The following is a 14766-nucleotide window of genomic DNA, read 5'->3' on the forward strand; positions in this document are numbered from 1 at the left end:
TTTTGCATCTTAGCAGTCCTTAATTAAACAACTCTAATTTTAGCACAACGCTGTTTATGTGTCTTTGGGACTCCTAATTTCCTCCCCACCCAAGAACTTATATTTATCACAGCTAACAGTAGATTTGCTTTCAAAGGTTTTAGCAATTTTAACATCTTCTCCAAGAACAGTCCTGCTCTCGATGCACCATCTCTTTTCACAGCAACCTATACGAGTAAATACTCTTATTCTTTGAGCAGGTCAACAAGGCAGCATATGCATGAACTTTCTGAAATTCTGCCACGTCAGTGGGAGGTTTAGATATGCCCACTCCATCAGCATTTGTGTTAGATACAGCAATTGTTTATGATTCTAGCTTCAGCTGTTTGCACTGATGCTTAAACTCACTGGGCTGATGTCATTTAGAACATGCTAGGGAATAGCACATCCCTCTCCATCTGCTCATTCTGACCACAAAATTAGATCAACTGAAACAGATAGCAGTAATATAAAGAAATCTAGAAGGAAGTGTGTTGGAAAAATATGAACGAGGCAGAAGCAGAGAAGTCAAATAACCTTTTTCTTTACAGCAAGAATTAAATTCTTTCTTCAGGTAGAGACACAACAGCACAAGCCCACTCTCCTTTTGCTCAGAAAGCTGGATGTTGTCCTTTGGGAAACTGCCTGACCTGCCCCAGGCTTGTCCTTCTCGGGGCTGCCCACTACCACTGACCTGGTGAACGCACTGCAGGAGGATTAAACAGAGTAAGACCTGGGAAATACCTTGCCCCATGGCAAACTCCCTCCTGGTCCGTGTTGCAGGAGACACTGGTTCCCAGCCACGTGACGAGGACAAGCCCCGTGTCCAGGTTCTGGTCAGGCAGTGGCACAGCTCTCCACTCGCACCCGGGGTTATCTGCTCCTGACCACTGGGACTCACCAGATGCGTTTCGTTGCTGCTTTTGGGGCTCCTACAGTCTGCTGCCATTGTTACGTGCCATGTTTAGGTTTGATTGTCATCCTGCGTGGGAACAGAAAGCTGGACTCCTCCTTTCCAGACACTGAAGCGGCCTCAGCAGAGGCAGCACCAGGGTCTGCCGAGGCCGGGTGCCCCTCCCCAGCACCTCAGTTCTCCTCTCCGGGGGGTCACCGGTGCTGCTGCTTCAGCGAGTGCCAAGCATACAGAGACTCCAAAATACTCTCAAAACGATGGTACTACCATAAAAAGCCTGTTAATTGTATCGACTGTTCCTGCGAGGCAAGATGGAGAGGACCACCCCAGTGGAAAGGGGGGGTGTCTGGTAAAGCCACCCTCAGGGTAGGAAATGAAGTTAAGGCAGAGAAAGACAGACTGTCACTAATAGGAGTAACAGGAATAAAATGTCAGCGTGTGCTTTGAAGCAGCAGCTCCAGCAGGAGCACTCCTGTGATGCTAACGATCATCGGCTCAAGGAATAAAATGAAAATTTAGTTCCAGCTCTCCTACACCTGTGAGCCACCACAAACCCCAATCCCAACCGCCCAGCTGAGCCCAGCCCTGCTGCAGCGGCGGGACCGGGCTGGGAGCAGGGGGCTGGCGGCATCGCTGCCGTGGTGCTGCCCTCGGGCAGCGAGAGGTGGAGAACAGCCCGGTACAAGAAATAATGGCAGGGGACCCATCTCTCATTCCCCTGTCCAAGAACTCCGTTATTCTTCCTTTTGCCATATTCATCAAGTTCTCATTTCCATGCCACCTCCTCTTCAGTGCAGCCTGTCATTAAGCTCACTTTGTAAACCATAATTAGAAGGTTTTCTTTAATTTCAAGCTGATATTTTTCCATACATTCTGAAAACAAATTGAAATTCTGTGTCCCTCTGCGCTTTCTGGTGCGTTGCTGGGGCCCTCCTCATTATTTGTGTTTGTTGCTTCTTCAGGAGGGAAGGACTGTCTGTCCCGTGGCAGCTACCACAAGATGAGACACATCCTCGGTTCCCTTCCCCGGTCTCCTCCCGAATACAGATGAGGTGTATCATGACTTTATACCAGAAATCACCACGCCTGGATTACAAATCTTCAAGTCTCAGATTCAGCTGAGAGCTGCTTGATTTACCTGTGTGCTGGGAAGTATTTTAGAATTTTTGTCCAGGTTTTGTTACAATCTTGTCAGACCAGCTGCCAACCCCCATCCAGAATCCAAAGCAAAATCCAGATTATTTGACTAATTTGAGATAAATTCTGTCAAGATTACTGCTAGTACCTGTGTCTTTGATCAGCTTCTCAATTCTTTGTTAGCACTGTGAAGTTAAATTACCAAAATAAGACTTTTGCTTTTATTTTAGAAAAAGATAAAATCTGAAAGCCAGAGCAAGAGGGCTGCTCTCCGAACTGGGCATAACTTATCTTCAGCTCGACAGAAAGCCCCACTCCCCAAGGTCTCCAGCTACCTGAATCCATCAACTTTACAAGTAACTTTCTGTATAATTTATGGTTATTTCAGTTGCTTCTCAAACTCATTTTTATGCTCCTGAAACCTTCTTAAGATTTTGCTGCTGCTTGTATCTTACATGGCCTATTCTAAATTACTTAACAGAATAAGTCTTATCTTTCCTTTATCTGCCCCATGTACCCCAGGGATGTGCTACACACGAACCACGTTTTTAATCAATTTATTTTCTTATTCCAGATGGGGAACCTCATACCTTAACTTCCAAACTGACTACCCTTTTGTTACCCTTTCCCCCAACATTGTTTTTCTGTCCGACCACAAATTAACTCCCTGTCTACTCCAGCATATATGGTTTTGTGGTTTTGCTTTCTTTAGTTGCAATTTTTTATTTTCCCCCAGAAACTCCTACCATTTCTTTAGATTTTTATTTTTTCTTAAAGAAAAACCCTGTTTAAATAGTTAATGATTTGTTTGGCCCTGGTTATAAAGCCTGAGAAGCAACCAAATAGACTTGTGCACTCTGCTTTTATCAACAAGCTTTATGCATAAATACTTAGGTATTTGTAATACAAAGTAGTAACTGATTTGAATGATACTGAAAGAAGTTTAATCTAAGGAAAAATCCACACACTCTCTAGCAAAATACAGCAAAAACACTGGGACAGATTATGCAGAGATACTGTCAGGGACCTCTGATGCCTTTCTAATGAACAGCTCCGGCGTGAGTAGAACGACCACATCCAGCTCTTGCTAATCAGTTGCTAAAGTAATGATGGTTTCAATCACCCTGATGAAGTTGATGACAATGATTAAACTGGCTACTTAAAACATCTCCTTGATTAAAGTGATATTTAATCCATAAATCATTAGATTCACTCCTGTTTGACTTCATGACATATCTTTCATGACACTTGGGTGAGGAATTTTTCTCCCAGGTGACAAACCCCTTTTTAGTTCTTCCCATTTACCTTCTCATACAAGGGATGCTGTAGGCTTCGCCCACCGATGAGATCAGGTATTAGACAACAGCAAGCACTTCCCTAACTCTGCTTCTTAGGCCCACCACCTGCCAGACATTTTACAGTTCCAATAATACAAGAGAAATTGAGCCTTTGGCATTGAAAAGTTTGGACTCTGGGCAATCTCAGACTTCAAACATGCAGTTAACTCATCATCTTATTTTTCCATCACCAACCAGATAAAATAAATGGCTTATGATTTCTGGCATCTACTAACAGTGAACACTTTCCTCTTCTCAAACAGGCATGCCACGACCCCAGTGTGATTATGTAGGTGAAAAAGGAATACTAGTATGTTAGGGTATCTGCAGCTATTGCTCTGATAATACTTACTGGAATTCCCTCTATGCACTGTTACTCCTTCCCAGTACTTGCAAGACACTAGCAGCAGTAAATTTCAGCAGAAGAACACTAAACCCAAGGGCTTCAAGTAATACTGGGGTTGTAATTGCTTCAGGCCAGCATAGCCATCTAAAAATAGTAACTTCTTGAGGAAATGAATTAATAGCCCAAGTACGCGAATATAATTAGTGATAGCTTTCTAAGACAGATTAATCCATTTAATTCATGGAGAGGAAAAGCTGTATGTTAGAGAACTTAATCTATATTGGCTCAATTAACTAGATAGGAGTAAAAGGTTCATTTGATCTGAAATCAGAAGTTACATCTCCACATCTTACTGGTCTACACGTACAGCAGAAGTTATCCCCCATAAATCTATGAACACTGCTCAGCTCAAACTGAGAAAGCTCCCGGAGCAAGGGAAACCCTGTGGAGGTTGGGTCAAGCAGCTGTTCCATCCAGTGGTGAAACACAGACCGTTAACAGAGTAGCGGGCAAAAAGCACCCCATCTATGCCGTGCTCTGGGAAGCTCAGACCAAGCACGGCTCGGAGGGACAGGCAAGATCTCTCCTCCCCCCAGCTCCCCCGGCAGCTCCAGGGCTGGTCAGACCCCTGCACCCATCTGCTCCCACCCACCTCATTCCGGTGCCGGGCACTACCCTGCCTTGTTCCTCACGCTGACGGTTGTGAAGAACAACCGATGTCCCTGCAGTGTGGTTCACCACAGAACTCTTCCCTGCCAAATTCCTGCTACAGCACTGGCTCCTGGAATAGCGCTGGCTCAGCAGTGATTTCCTAAGTGATCTCAGCCGGGGAGTCCCCACACCCCAGCATGTCCCAGGAGGGTCCCCAGAGGCTTCTGCCACCCCTGGGCAGACACCTCCACCCAGTGCAGCTTTCTGGCTACTGGGACCAGCCCCGGGCCCTCCAGCTTGCCTGGAGACTTGGCCAAAACCAAAAGTACTTTTTTCCTTTCCTCAAGAAAGTCCCGAACAGCTGTCATGTCTGTTATTTCTGGTATAAATCACAGTCTAGAATAGCAGCACTATTTTTAGAAGAATAGCAGTAAACTATCAAGCATGACAGAAAAAGATCCAGAGCATGAGAAACCACAGGAGAAACCCTGAGAAAGACAACTGGAGACTTTATGTAAGACACCAAAAAGAAAGCAGGAGGCATATATACTACAGTTGTAGGGGAGAGGCCATATTCCCTCCATTCCCATAGCCCCAAACCACTGCATTGGAAGGTTTTCTGGGTGAAGGGAGAGATAGTGGGAAGAGACTCTTATAAATTGAGAAATTCTGAGTGGAGAAGACAGGCACGTGTATGCCTGCAGTACCCAACCTGACGGCAGGATCAGTATCTACCATCCCAGGCTACAGGAAACTAGTTTTTAAAACTTCATTTTCCCTAAGTTAGCCCCTAAAATTAAATCTCTGTAACTTTCTCTGGCCTGACTTCAGGAGAAAAAGTAGAGGAAATAACTACGCAAATCCCTCAAACTGGACAATTTTATTTCTAACAATAACTGCTTTTTTTCCTCTAGCCACTTTGATTCCTTACAAAGAAATTGGCTCTGCTGGAAAACATCACCTTTATAATGGATTAGTCAATCTCCTTCACCCACCACTCCCAGCTCAAACCATCTGGCAGACAGACGAGTTTGGAGGTACAGCTGTGGGTCAGGAACACCCAGGAACCAAACACCACAGGCTTTACCCGCAAATCCCTCTCTGGGTTTGCTCTCTTGCGATTATATTGAGCAAAGATTTGTATTTGGAGTCACCTCTTTTTCTGGTAGATAATAGCCAAGAAAAAACCCAAAAACAACCAAACAACCAAGGAGTCTTATTTTCAGAGTAGATTCCCCCGCCTGGTTTTGCAAGTAGCTCTCCTTTACTGACCTGAATCTGTCCATCTGTCTTATGTCTGTCTGAATATGGAGGAGATTTCACAGAGAGTTTGTTCTCCAAGTCCTTATTAATCCTTGGCACACAGATCTCCCGAAATCTGTCTTGAGCTTAGGTGAGACCCACCGTTTTCCCAGACCTGAGCTTCCTCCAGTTCCTCTGCTGCCAACAGACAGAACCTCCCAAAACGTCAGCCTCTTCTTCACATCCTTGTGCCTTGGTAAACCCTGTTGTAACAATGCTGATGAATTAAAAGTTAAAAAGACTACCACCAGAAAGTCACCAGAAAAGAGTAAAACCAGGATTTCGTGAGTGGTGGCTCTTTTGCTGCCTGACCACCTGTAACTTAGTATCTCACCATACGGAGGGAGAATGAGTGAAAGAGAAACAAGCTTTTCTACTCAAGATTAGAAAGCCTCCCGAACCTACAGACAAAAATGCACTATTTTAAGTATTATTAAATTAGTAACAAACCCTTCACGTTACGGAGCAGCGCTACTCCCGAAACAAAAGAGCTTCACAATCACCTTCAGTTCCTCAGCTGAAGGAGACATTTCACAAGGAAGGAAACACTTCGCCGTGATCGGCGTGTGCGTAGCTTACCCGGTCCTTACAAAGGAGATGCTTAAGATAAGACACGTTCTCATTTCGCACAGCACCAGCGACATTCCTATGAGCATTTTGCTAGTTAGTAACTGCGGGAGGTGCCGTTAGCAGTAGCCATAACTTTAAATACAGCCGGAGAGGTACTTGTTAGGATTTTTAACAGCTTGCTATGGATCCGTGAAGAGTATGAATGAGAAGTATTTAAGGAAAGTTTTTGTTCTGCAGATGACTGCCTAAGCAAAGTGGTTTGAATTATTAGGATACGGATTGTCGCAGGAAGTTTCTGAGACAGTATAATACATGCTGGAGCCTTGCTTCAGAAAGCAGTCACAATTAATGAGTCTTTAACATCGGCAAATGGCATTCCATGAGCACATGAAATTTTAAACAAGTATCAAACATGACTCTTAATGGGAATTTTATGAGCCGCTCTCATTACATTCCTATTTGTGACTTTTTAAGTTGCACCCTCGGAAGTTCGCACAGCTCCTCAGCACACAGGCTGTTTTACTGGATGGCTGGACAGGACACAGAGCCTACTGTGGCATAAACCACGCTCTAAATACACTTCAGATCTTTTCATTCTGGAAAACAGCAGACAAGAAACTTGCAGTTTACCCTTGGGTGAAGGAGAAAACAAAGGAGATACTCTCTTACCAAGCAAGTACATTTTCAAAACAATCAGCTATAGCTCTTAATGGAGTAAAAGCTTTAAGATAAAGCTGCAAGACTATTGTACTCTAATACCTTAATCCCTGCTCAGTCTAATAAACTCAGTTACCATGCCAGAGAGCAAATAAAATCGCTACTACAGGAGAATATCCAGCACAAACCAAACGAGAAAGGAAAAGAACCAACAAAAAACGACCCCAACAACAAAAAGAGCATTTCTTAACACAAAGATTTTCTCAGAAATAGCACATTTAGGAAAAAACCCTCCTGCCAGAACCGTATCTCCAGAGCTGCCTCCCCCCAGCAGGCCAGGACCCCTCTTGTTAGACCAACAGGGTTCAGCATCAGACTCAACTGGGTGCCTGTGCCAGGGGATGAAGTGGTGCAAGAGCAGCTTTGAAAGTAAAACAGTTTTCTGCTGTTTTGTAATGTCAGCGTGTTCAAAAGCACTCGGACTAACACCACTAAAGCGAGGCAGATTTCAAGGAAAAAACACGCATTAGCAGAAGCCAAGCGACAGATTCAGACAGCTATTCTGAGCTACCTGAAAAAAGCACCCCAGTGTTCTGCAGGAAAGCGGGGCTCGGATGCGGAGGCAGCTGGGACAGGGCCCAGGTGGAGCAGAGCTGGGGAGCACGCGCTGCCCCCGGCCCCAGCCCTGCGCCGCGCCCAGACGGAGGGTGCCGGAGCACTGTGAGCAGGCCCGGTGATGGCGACCCGAGCTTTGCCTGGGGGTACCTGACACCAGCTGCAGAGGTGGTTTTGGAGGCACCTGAGCAGAAGGTCTCTGCGGGGTTTGGCTGTGGAACGATCCGAGCATGGAGCTCTTGAGCGTTCTTTTGCAAAGAACCTGTGATTCTTTTTGCTCTGACTCGAGTTAAAGATATCGCCACCTCTGCCTCTCCTCTCAGTTGATCCTCCCTGCAAATGTGTTATTTTGGACACTTCAGCCTTTCTACCTAGTTAATTTATCCTAAAACGGAGAGACTTGCAGGTAAGACACCAGAGACCCCTGAACCTTGTTGTCTCAAGCTCCAGCTAAGCCCAGCTGATCCTCCCAGTAGTGAGGCTGAATGAAGAAAGCTTTTGCCTTCAGACGGATTAGTCTCCATCTCCTCGCAGCTTTGCTAACAAATGAAACCTCTCCTTTAAGAGAGAGACGTCTCACAACAGCAGGAGCACTCCGCTTCTGCAGGGAAAAAGGACCGAATTCAGTAACACAATGAAACTTGCTTGTGACACTAGAAAAATGATACTGTTCAGCTTCCCTGACGTATATGGTAAACCAACCTGGGTGTTGGGAGTATAAAAATGAGTCAAAATACAGATTGATTCTGAAATCAGTTCTTTTTTTATCCTTTAAAACCATGGACAAGAATGTACAGCTCCACCAAAACGGAGGCTAAACATACCGAACCCAAACATTTCCTGGATGCTGCGTGACAGGGTAAATCGGGTTATTTCCTTTCAACCACACTCAGTCTGAAAGCAGCTTCCATTTGCAGTTAAAATAATCATGGTACACATTGCACACTCCTTGAAACACAACCTGTGTCAGAGACACTATGCATATTTTTCTTGTGTTTTTAGTTCTATTTTACCAGTGAAAAAATAAACACAGTTGAAAATAAAGCCCTTTCCCCCTTGCTTCAATGTGTTTAGGCTGTGTGTTAAGTGGATATTCTCTCCAGCTGTTTAGATGAATAAATAGAAGTTGGAGCATTCATTTGTGTGCTGTAAAAAGTCTGTGTATGTAGCTTTACATACATATATTATTCAGAAGCCCCAAATCCAAGTCAAGTATTTATCAGTGATTTTATTGACAGCAGAATCAATTTTGCTGAACTCAAACAGTCGTCTTATTTCAGGGAATGGATCAAGACTTTCGGCTGCTAAAAAGCTTTCACAAGACTTGACCTATGCATTGAGAACTCTCAGACTTATGTCCGCATTAGGTGCTGTTTCATGCACATCTACAGATCAGTTTTAAGGTAAATATGGTTTTATGTGATATGGAAAAGATCTAGTGATCAGTAAAGGAAAGCACGAAATCAAGTATGACTCTGCAATAAAAATTCATCAATTTAAATGAAGCCTGGTTGACTACTTGGTAAATGCTCAGTAAAAAGTCTGAAATATTGGATATGTGACTCGTTATGGGAACTAATCATTCCACTTGTGTTTCCGTCATCTCAGTGTCCTTGACTCAATAATGAGGACTGAAAAACTATTTAAAGAATAAATCAGGCACATGATTTGCAAAGGCAGTTCTTCCCTTGCAGTTATTCCAACTATCCCAGCTGGATATTCACAGTGAACAAACCCTATTTCCATCACCTTTGTTCCATTTTTAAGTGCTTTTGGTCGGGGAGTTTGCTTGCGGCTCCCGGGCAGCCCGTGAGCAGGATGCAGGGCGCTGCCTGGTGTTCTCTCAGCTCAAGACGGGCAAAGTGCTGCTGCCCGGATCCTCCCCGCAGGACAGAAGGTTGCCTGGAGCACGGGCGTTTGCACAGTGATGTCTCCTCTTTATTCTCTGAAGCCATCTAGAGACAGCTTTAAATCAACATGAATGCAAAACTACCCTACTACTAACTGGAGAAACTGAAATGCAAATCACAACTTAGCTGCCAGTCTATATGGGGTTGCAGAGTAGCACAGTTTTAAAGGACTGTGATTTCTGTTTTTTTTCCAAGACACCCTTTTGTCCAAGTCATTCCTTGGAGAGTTTTTCACTTTTAGTTCAGGACGGCTCCCCTGCTCCTCGTCTGGTGAAGGGGCCGAGCCCGCAGGATGCTCCCCACGGCCCGGAGCGATGCCTGCAAGGCTGCAGGGAGGACTGGTTGGCCCTGCTGGGCAGCACGGGATGGGGTCTGGTGCTCGGGCAAGGGGGTCTCACTGCCACCTAACAGAAATGTCCATTAGTCACATGAAACGGAGATGGAGGTTAAGGAGGGTGGTAGATGCTGTCCCGAGCACTCCTACAGTCTGTCCTTGGATACTCCAGACCACGGAGGCTCTAAAGCAGGCTACGAGTTCATACGCATCGCAGCCTGCAAACAAACGTGCCCACACCATCCAGGGTCATTTCAGCATTACCAGTCTGTGCAGGCACTAGTGGAACTAGCCGGGAAGGTTTTTGGTAATTGTCCATTACTTATGCCCGCGTCCCCTCTGCAGAAAAGGCAGAGCACATCTCTGGCCTTAGCTCTGCTTAATGTTTTGCATGTTTTTAGGTACATCAGCTCCTGGAAGAAAGAAGGTTTCTTAGGAAGACAGACAGACTAGATAAACATGCACATGAACAAATCCTGCTCAGCATGACCCTTCCTTGCCAGGGTATCAGTTCCTTCTCCGATGTCAGAATTTTAGAGAGCTTTGGAAAGAGCCCTACCACAGCTCCATGGAAATGCAGACAGGTGAATGTGCCTTCGCTGCTGCTCTCTACAACATACAGAGAGGCAGCACGGAAAACTTTATTAAATAAAACTGATAATGTGAAAGATCAGCCTGGTAGCTGATGCACCCTTAGATCTGAATGCGCGTGATTGCTGCAGAACAAGGATGGAGAGTTCTGCTTGTCCGTATGCATGGCTTTGGACCCGTGGAGCTGCCGGGCCCTGCGCCTCCGCCAGGACTGGGGCTGGGTGATCTCAACCCGTTGCTCTGGCAAAGGCAGATCAGCCACGACAGCTTTAAGAAGACTTTGCAAGTGGATTCACCTCTGCAATAATCAAGGAGAATATGCAAAGAAGTATAAAAAATGAGGTTACTTGGAATCCAACTGCTTTAATGCGTGTTCCAAAGTTACCCTGACAGGCAGAGGGGTCAGGTGCCTCCTTCTCTTCACATTAACTCTGCTTTCACTGAAACAGCTGCCACTTGTACAACACCAGAGTCTGACCTGTAACCCTTAAGAAATCAATTTTTTCTTTGCAAATAAATGAGCTTAATTTACCCCTCCATATAAACCCCAAAGTTACCACTGATGTGCCCAGAAATCTCCAGCATTTTATGGGCAATTTGATACATTAAAGAACTAACTTGAACACGCTTCCCAGAGAATGGTCGGAATGGTTTGGGTTGGAAGGGAGCTTTAAAGGTCATCAAGTCTCCCCTGCAGAGAGCAGGGGCATCTTCAACGAGATCAGGAGAGAAACACGAAACACCAATCTTACCCATGCCCGATTATCACGATGTAAATATAAATATTTGTAATTTAGATTTGCAACATCTATTTTTTAAAAAAATAGTTAACATCATATGGGCATTTCAAGCAAAGATGGTTTAAAAAAAATCACAGAAGAAATTCTACCTTTTTTTTTTTGAGAAGTCTCTGCTTCCAAAATTCAACCCTTTAAAGGATCCCAGAATTTGGGAATCACCAACTTAAAAAGCAAACTAGTGCTGATGTCCACAGTTCTACTGATATGAGAGAGATATGGGAAAGAAATAGAAGTCAAGCAAGTTTTTCAGGTGAAGTGACCTGGCCCAACTCAAAATCCATCCCTCCTCACCCGGGGAAAAAGCTGTGCCATAGCCAGGAGAAGCTCCCTACCCTCTTCTCCAGAAGAAGTTCACAGTGTGAGTCTTGCTGAGGTGGTGGGGGTGGCAGTACTGCTGCTAGCTGCTGTTTCCCCATCAAGAACAGTCAAAATCTCAGCTATTTCTAGGACATTCAAGTTCAGCATATGGCTCCAATCTTAGCATCCATTGGTAGATCTTTGAAAAAAAAGTCATCGAGTATTCATACCTCATTTCTTTTTTGGGGACAGTCATTTATTCTTTCCTGGAAGAAATCAGAGATAATCTAAAGCATATGAGTTTAACTTGAGTCCAAAAGCCAAAAAAGAAACCTCTACTGCATTTCTGTCCTGCTGCTGGGGGGTCTGTGATCACTGCCTGTACAGGAGTAAGCTCGGTGTTAACGAAAGAAATGGTATCTTAACTTACTGTCAAGCAAGGGAAACTTTAAGCCTGAACTCCTTAAATAAAGGTCTTAATATTTTAGAATATAAATTATTCTTTGTATTCTTTCCTATTCTTGTATTATTTGTATTTTTAGTTTCCAAATATTTACACAACTGAGAGCTCTTGTTCATATTCCTTCAAAGACAAGACATACATCAAGAAAATTATATTTGCCATATAACTGTTAATTTTATAAACTTTGGCATTATTTATATTACATAATTTAATGCAATGCATGTTGGAGGTCTTAATCTTTGGAGACATTTCAGTATTATGAGGCAAAAAGTCACATCTGAGGCTGTATCTCAGGATACTTGAGCTGACTTCTGGTCTTTGGTACTTGGAAAGAAGTCAGAGGTTTCCGGTCTGAAATCTCACAGTACTCTTGATTCTGAGGGCAAGGTAAAACTGAATGTGAAAAAGATGCTGAACCATTGCAAATTCAGTGATTTCAGTAAAAGCAGAGCGGGCACAGGACAGCACAGAGGTGGGCCCTGCACTGCAAGAGCAAGGAGCAAGGACGAGAGCGCATCAGTGTCCCCACAGGGATGTGGTACAGACTGAGGTCACTGTCAGGGGAAAAGGAACTTCACTTGCATGTAGGTCTGCTCCTGGCGGGGTTAGAGACTGCATTACTGATAGCTACGGCCCAAATACAGGATGTCCATATCGCTTAGGTGTTATACCCTATACTTTATTTACATTCTTCAGCCATCAGTAAACTCTTCTCCATCATAGCTATAAAATATTATAGGTCCTCACAGAAAAAAAAAAAAAAAAAAAAAAAAAGTCGTCTTGCTGCATTTTCCTTTATTATTTATCTGGGAAAAGTTTCATCAGAATAGCCTTGTGGGGCACTAGGAAATTGGTCCTGGTTTACAGGACTGCTGACCGAACTGGAGACTGCTAAATCTTCTCAAGAAAGTTGGTGCAGCCTGTCAGGGTCACGAGATCACCCTGTCAGAGTCAGGTGATCACTCTGTCTCTGCAGCAGACACTGAAAACCATCTAATAATAATTAAAACATTAATTACCTTTGTTCCAAGGGACACACGAGCATTACAAATTTGGACATTTCTGTCCCTTTTCCTTTTCTTACATACTACTAACGTGGTCACTAACCAATCCAGACAGTTTAACTTTTTGGCAGTTTCTACATCTCAACAACTACACTGGCTTTTACTCTAAAGATGAAAGTACTTGTACCTCTGCGGTGGGTGGCGGCCTCCTGCTCTGCGTGGCTCCCCCACCCCGGAAGGGGTGATCGCCCTTCCTCTGCCATCACTATATTCTGTGACTGAAATCCTTTCTCTAGCAAGAGACTACCGATTCCTGTGCTCCAATCCTCTAATTGCTATGTAATAAAAAGGAAAATAACCCACCACTTTATTAAAAGTTTATTGCCGTTGTAGCTATTTCTTTGAAATGTCATGTTTGAACTTTGCTACTTAAAATATCAAAATCCTGCTTGATGTTATGATTTGAAAGTGCCAGTTCTAAAACCTGAAAACTGGGTGTCATAGTTGTTTCCATGTGAGCAGACATCAAAACAAAGGGAGCAAAATCTCGCTATGAATTTACAGTAACAATGCAGTACAAAAAGAAAGAGGTTCGCATCACATTATTTTCAGCAAGATAAAGAACTATATTATCCTAGGAATCATGTAAAAATATAATTTAGATAAAATCCTGTTTTCTTTGAGGATATCTAACAATCCAGCATCTAGACCACAAAAAGGGACCATGTGTCAGACAATGCAGATAATGGGATTATTGACCTGTTGGGCTACTAAAATAATAATAAAAATAACAAATCACAAATCTATACTACATATCTGCTTTTTGTCCATCTGCTTAAAGATGAGCATTTTAAAATTCATGCCAAGATAATAAATGACTTCGTAAGCTCAATGATTTCCCAAGTGAAAAGCAGATTTTAGGGAAATTCCATTTTATTAATGCCATTTTCAAAACCATTTTTTATTCCAGGTCTGCTCCTTCAAGCTTTAATTTTATTTACTGCAGCTAGGACTCTGTATGTGTTCTTCTTTGGTGTTCAATGTTCAAATAATGTCCAAAACTAGACTAAAGGAAGCTGGGGATGAATTAGGAAGAAGAATCCAGATTTTCTCCCTACTTACATGAGCAGTAGACATGAATTATCCGATTGAGCGTTTTGACTGAGCAGCATACCTAGCACATGCCTGGTGATAAGCACGTGCCATCGCCTCACGGTTTTTTCAGTTTATACCCGAAGCTGTAGGATCCTGATGCATAACGCTGGAACTGGCCACACGTGGTAAGTTCACTACTGTTAGAGCCTGGTCAGTGATACTCAGCCTTCGTAAAAGACAGACCTGAGCAGTCCCTTGGCCAACGAACCCTGCACCGTACCCTAGGGAGGGCGTTCACGCACTGCTATGAGTATCATTTCCGTAAGCAAAACGAAGGCAGGCCCATACATCAGTGTAGAAGTCCCTACACCATGTAGGAGGCTACTGAGCTCTAACCTGGACATCAAGTAGAAGAGATCTGGGATGTGATCCTCCACTGATCTAAGCTGTCAGTACTGCGCTGACTACCTCAGCTGAGAGCGTGGCTAGGTGCCTGAAGTGTGTTCTGAACTGCTCCTTTTCCACGGATGCATTTGTTGATCTAAATGTGATTGTGCAAGAATTAGAACACTTCAGCTTTGGGTCATGGGTGTACTGAAGATTTTTTCAGTGGTCAATGCTATGAAATGCACTCATACTCACCTACATTTCCTATTTCAAATGCTGGGATCATTCTACCGGGGTTTTTTAGGGTTATTTTGGATTGTTTTAAATAAATCCTATACA

The sequence above is a fragment of the Athene noctua genome, chromosome 21, assembly GCF_965140245.1.
Source record: "Athene noctua chromosome 21, bAthNoc1.hap1.1, whole genome shotgun sequence".
NCBI classification, from domain to species: domain Eukaryota; kingdom Metazoa; phylum Chordata; class Aves; order Strigiformes; family Strigidae; genus Athene; species Athene noctua.